This window comes from Anopheles merus, chromosome 3L (genome assembly GCF_017562075.2).
Source record: "Anopheles merus strain MAF chromosome 3L, AmerM5.1, whole genome shotgun sequence".
In the NCBI taxonomy this organism is placed as follows: domain Eukaryota; kingdom Metazoa; phylum Arthropoda; class Insecta; order Diptera; family Culicidae; genus Anopheles; species Anopheles merus.
The window spans coordinates 360,896-367,203 of NC_054085.1; positions in this window are offsets into that span (position 1 = coordinate 360,896).

A 6,308-nucleotide genomic window follows, 5' to 3' on the forward strand; every position below is an offset into this window, starting at 1 on the left:
ATATTTTGAATCGTTGTTTTAAAATGTATTAAAAGTGTTTTTACTCATTCCAAACATAAAAATTTAAACAAAACCATTTTGAAATCAATCTTTATCTGTACACAATTTTTGAAATACAATATGGATGAATGTAACAGTCAATTGTGTATGGAAAATATAGCCTAGATGATGAATATTTTTTAACTACCAGGTTGTAATCATGTAAATTATCAATATGAGATTACTACACTTCCTGTCCTCCAAAATAGCCGTTTATTGTGTGAAATATTTTTTAATTATAAACTTTGAGCTATGTAAAGCCCTTCAAACATAACAATAATAATATTTTATGATAAAATTTTAATTACTAAGATACTTTCAATTCGTTTTTTCATCTTATTTCATGAGTAGCTTTCAAGTTCAAGTTTATTTATATTGATTTTCTGTAATTGATAAACTTTTCAGTTTTACTTAAAATACATGTTCTAAAAGAGTTTATAAGATATGCGTACCAATTTTTAAGAAGCACGACTGATTCGATTTCCATCTAGACTGTTCTTTCGTATCAACTGTGTGGTACTAACAAAAAGAAAATGGGTAGTATGATATAGACATAGTAAATGTATCACTGCAAAAAGTTTGTTAAAAATTAGGCAAAATATGAACACTGGTATTGAATTGCTAATTCAAACAATGTATCTTAAAAGCATAAATCTCGACCACCCGAAAAGTGTTACAGAAGCTCTTACAACATTTTCCCCAGGGAAGCAATCACTCAAAACAGGTTGTCAGTCTACTTGGAATAAAGAAGAGACACGACAGTAGCACGAAGGTGACAGCCCGAAACAATAACAAAGAGTTTATATTGTAGCAGAATTGTGGTAGCATCAAACTGCACCGGGTACAAGAATGCATCCTGTACTTTGGGATCTGCTTTTGAATGCATTCGAATCTGAATGTGGTTGAAGATTTCATAGAAAACTTTATCCGCCCACTCAATGCAATTCATCTTCATCGTCAGTGAACTGATCGATAGAGTGCAAATTACACATGATTGATTTGTTTCTTTTGCCTGGCACAACACTATCGCATCTTATGTAGAGAATGCTTCGCTAGCAATTTCCCAAGGGTGTATCGCCAAGCAAGGAAAAGAGTTTAAAAACTACTTTTTATAAATAAAAAATGCTTGTAAAAGGCTTTTTGGAATCAAAATTGCACCAAATGCTGTAAAATAGAAGAGGATAGCTTTTTGATTGAAAGGATAGTTTTTTAGGTTTGTGTAGTGTTGTGTGGTGTTAAGAAAGATATCTATTTGTTAGATCATAGATCATTGCCACAATAAACAATAACTTGATTCACCTCTTTTCATAATCTACTAGCAATTACTAACTACTGGGTTCATGTTGATTTATTGGATAATAAATCTTATTATTAGATAAACTAACACGGATGATTCCATAGTAGCCAATTTTAGCATATTTTTTTTTATTTCTTCGACTTACTCGTCTTTAATGCCTCGAAATGTAATTCAAACAAAAGCAATAACAGTAAGTCTTAACAGTAAGTCAGTAAGTCTATAGACAGACTGATCATTTGATCCATGTTTACGAAATGTTTTACATCTAATGTTCCTAGATAAATAAACCTAAATGAAAAATAATACTTTTACAACGTACCATAGTTTCGTATTTTATAAACAAAATGTTGTCGTTTTATTTAAATGGTAAATTAGTTAGCAAAAAAAATAAAATTATGATCATTTTTTGGTCGTATACCTGTTGTGGCCATCATTCGCTAAATATTCAGTAAATTCATCTCCTTGCAATGAAGATAGCTCGACCATTTGTTATGAAAAAGAGGTTCAATTCAGGAATTATAAATTACAAATATTTGCATAATTCAACATCCGTTCTTCCTTCCTTTATTTTTGGCGCACTTACCCTTGTCGGTCAAAGCTTACCGTTTGCCCTTGATGATCGTAGATATCTGTATCTTATTGAATTCCTAAAGCAGGATAGTCCTACGTGTGGGGGACGCGGTCCATACCGGGCTTGAACCCATGACGGGCAAGTTGGTAAGTCATACGACTGTCACGAGACCCATATATTTCAACATATAACCTTTTCAATATGTTTTTTTTTCTTTCCAAAACAGTCTTTTCATTAAATAAACTCGTAAATAGTCGAGGAAAACGATCTTATTTTCACGCAATTTTGTGAATGATACAGCAACGTGGTTCAGGAGTAACTTGGTAAATTTTTTTTCATATGACCGTTTGCTACCTGTATTGTATTTTCATTTATTCCAAAAGCGACCAACGGAAAGGAAATTCTATTGAACATTGCATACATTTTACTCCACCACTCTAGCTGCTTCTTGAATACAAAAGAAACAACACAAAAGCTACCCTTACTTAGGAACACCCAACGTTCTACAGCTACTGTGCTGCCTGTTTGCAGTGGTGCTTCTTTCTCTACTTATTTGAGCTTTTCTCTTTATCATCAAATCTATCGACGTAATGGCTGCCAATCAATGATTGGCCAGATCTGTTGGTTGGAAAAATATCCGAAATAGAATGAAAAATGGAAATGGAGTTTTGGTGGCATTAGTTTTGGTCATTTGTATAGTTTTTCCCAAAAATATGAAATTCCTATGAAATCATAATAATCAAATAATCATTCAGAGTATATCGGTTACTCTACCTAATATTTGAGCTATAAGTACATTAAAAAAAAAACTTCTCCAGCATGTTTAGTTACTTTCTGACTTACTTATCCGGTACTACTATCGCTTTGCGGTCTTGGCCTGCCTCAAGAGGGTTAGAAACTGTTCACGGTCTCGGGAATGTTTATGGGAAGTACATTTTTTGAATTATACCTTTCCAAATTTGCTTTTGTCTGTAACGTTTGTATATATTAATTCAGATGTCTAGATTGAAAAATATGAATTGTTTACAGCAACTAACATACTGGTGGTTCAATTTTGTTTACTTCTTTGGTTGTTCGGATATTTCAAACACACTCTTATGAAATGAAAAATAAGCTCTGTGAACGTACTGCTTCCACACAGGCTCTGGCGGTACACGCTATTGTTGTGGCAATTTTGAACGGAGGATCATTAGTTGCTGTTGCTACTTGAATTACTTCGATCATTACGCAAAACACTAATGGCTGCTGTTGTCTGATCAGTGGCTAGAGGAGATCTTCTCGTCATATATTCATTGCCTTTCTTCCCAACCAAGATACATTGGGTGCGGTAAATAGCTTTTGTTTAAGGTTTCCTTCGTCTCAGAATCTGATCTTTAAGGAATTGAATGATGATCTCATACCTTTCAATTCAAGGAGATATCAGAGTCAGAATAGGGCATCTAGAAAAACTAATCAGTTCGAACAGTGGTTGGAATGTGGTAACTGATCAATGAATAAAGCAAAGCGCATATCAACGCGAGGGAAGGTATACGAATCAATAAAGTTACCTCAATATCAACTTCCATTGTACGACATACAAAAAGCCATATTACTTCCATTGATGGCAAACTGCAACAGGTGACCACTGTATGCTTAATTTCCAATCCATAAAATTCCTTTTCAATATTTTCAAATGAATGTCGTGCGTATACCGAGAAATTAATGACAGACCATTCGAGTTTCCATTTTTATTGTTGAAATGTATATTACGGGATTGAATTGCTCGTTTTCGATGTTGAGCTGGCTAAAGAAACGCTGTATGGATAAATAATCTAATTTTACTCCTTAAAGCTCTTGAGCCACAAAAACTCACTGCGAGGTGTAAGGTGTCAGATGGTGTAAAATCAAAAAGTTCGCCAAGAGATCACATTATTCATTTCAATATTAATGTTGCATATTGTGGTTCAAATTCAATCCTCAGTCCTAGCTGTCCAGTTATACTTATGTAAGTTTTACTTATACTTAAGCTAGTTATACTTATTGTAACCAATATTCTGTAAAAAATACTTGTCCAATTCCTACTAAATTAATTTTAAGTAACGAAATGAAAGCAAAAATATTACTAACAATGGGGCCCTTCAAGATTCTAGTCAGCTTTTTGTATGGAGTTTGACAGTTTGAGGCTGAAATCATGTAAACACTTCATACAAAACCACACATAGAAGTAGTTTGCAATTTTCAGTCTACATAGCAAATTTTCTCATCCGGCTTCTGTAAAGCTTTTTACTGAAATGGTTCAGTAATAGAATATTTTACTGGTTTTCAGCATGAATGTCATGTCTTGTCATGTCATGTCATGTCACTGACTTTCGGCAAAATAATTTACTGAATGCATTTCAGTAATACGCATTTCACTGAAAATCAGTAAAATATGTGTCAAATTAGTCTTTCACTGTATATCAGTAAAACAAATTACTGAAAATGAGCAATTCATTCTGTCAAATCGTCCTGTCAGTCAGAACATCAAAACAAAACATCGCGGTGTGCTCATGATGTGCAAAAAGTTGATTTGATAGGCGCCTACAGGCACCCCGATAAAAATTAAGATGATATTTCGGCTTACGGAGTTAATTTTAAAAAATTGGCAGCCGTATTAGTGTGTACAATCTTTGCTACAATTTACTGTGCTTGCTGAAATTTCGTAGTGTCTGTTAGCGCTTACTCAACCATCAAAACTTGTTGCGGCAAAATACAGTATAAAAACTGTATCAAACAACATAAAACACATATGAATATGAACTGAGGTACTGGCAATCTCTGCGCATCAACAAAAAAACACCATTTAAAAGAAATATTTCATCATTTTTAATCGCTACCAACTACTGAAAAATCAGTAATATGAGAATTGCTGAGATTTCAGTAAACGAGCTGTCATTTTGGTGAGTACCGGACATTACTGAATAATTTAGTAAACATTATTTTTACTGAAAGGATAACTGAAACTTCAGCTCAAAAAAAATTCAGTAATTTTTTTTCTGAAGTTCTGTAAGAAAAGTTTTCTAAGTAAATTATTCTAGCCTCAAAGTTAGAATTAGATTCGAGTACATACTCGAAAAAATGGCAAAATAAGGTGTTGTTTTCATTTATCCTAAGGTGCATCAAAGAGATCAGGTGGTGGAATCTAGAATCAAAGTTTATGTAGACCAGGTGGTCTCATAACATGTTTTTTTTAGCCAAATTTGAACATCACTTTTTGACAGGATGAGTGAAAATTTTTATTCAAACAAGCTTTCTGAAAGATTGACGAATACACAAAACACTCTTAAAATCTTCATTCAGAACCAGAAGCGATAACAATCAGCTTTCTAAATACATACACTTTGGGCTATTATTTTCATTAATAATTGTTACAAAATTAGCTTTATACCTTATTAAATTCTTCTTCTTCTTCTTCTTCTTTTGGCACAACAATCGCTGCCGGTCAAGGCCTGCCTGTACCCACTAGTGAAGTGAGCTTGGCTTTCAGTGTCTAATTGTTACCATAGCAGGATAGTTAGTCCTACGTATGGGGGCACGGTCTATTCGGGGCTTGAACCCATGACGGGCATGTTGTTAAGTCGTTCGAGTTGACAACTGCACCACCAGTCCGGCCCACCTTATTAAATTACCAAAGTTAAATTTATAAAATTTATAAAAACTAAAAAGCCTGCTGTTCTCAATGATCTTGACAAATTTAACCTATCTTGTTTGAGTAAATACTTATGCGTGGTTATGGACTGTTTAATTTAGTAACCAGATAGACATTCCTTGCTACGCGGGAAAAGCCCCCATATGAGATCTGATCTATTACTTTCTTATAGGAATTTAATAGATCACCACCCTGAACTGCTTTTAGTCTGGTTATTTTATACAGTAGTCATACAATCTCAAGGAGAGTACGCACTGAATGCTAACATTGGGGGTCTTCACGATTCTAGTTAGTTTTTTGTATGGAGTTTGACAGTTGGAGGCTGAAATCATGTAACTACTTCATACAAAACCACACAAAAAACTAGCCTGCAATTTTCAGTTTAGTATATTCTAGCCACAAAGCTAGAATTAGATTCGAGTACCTGCTCGAAAACACGGTGTTGTTTACAATTATCCCAAGGTGCATTCAAGAGATCAGGTGATGGAATCTGGAATCAAAGTGTATGTAGTCCAGGTGGTCTCATAGCATTTTTTATAACCAATTTCGAACATCACTTTTTGACAGAATGAGTGAAAACTTTTGCTCCAACGAGCTTTCTGGAGGCTTGACGAATACTCAAAACACTCTTTACTCAAAAATATCTAAATATCACTCTTTACTCGCTGAATAGTCAAAAAATCAGCCTTCTAATTTCATACACCTTGGGATAAGCCCACCTGTATATTATACTT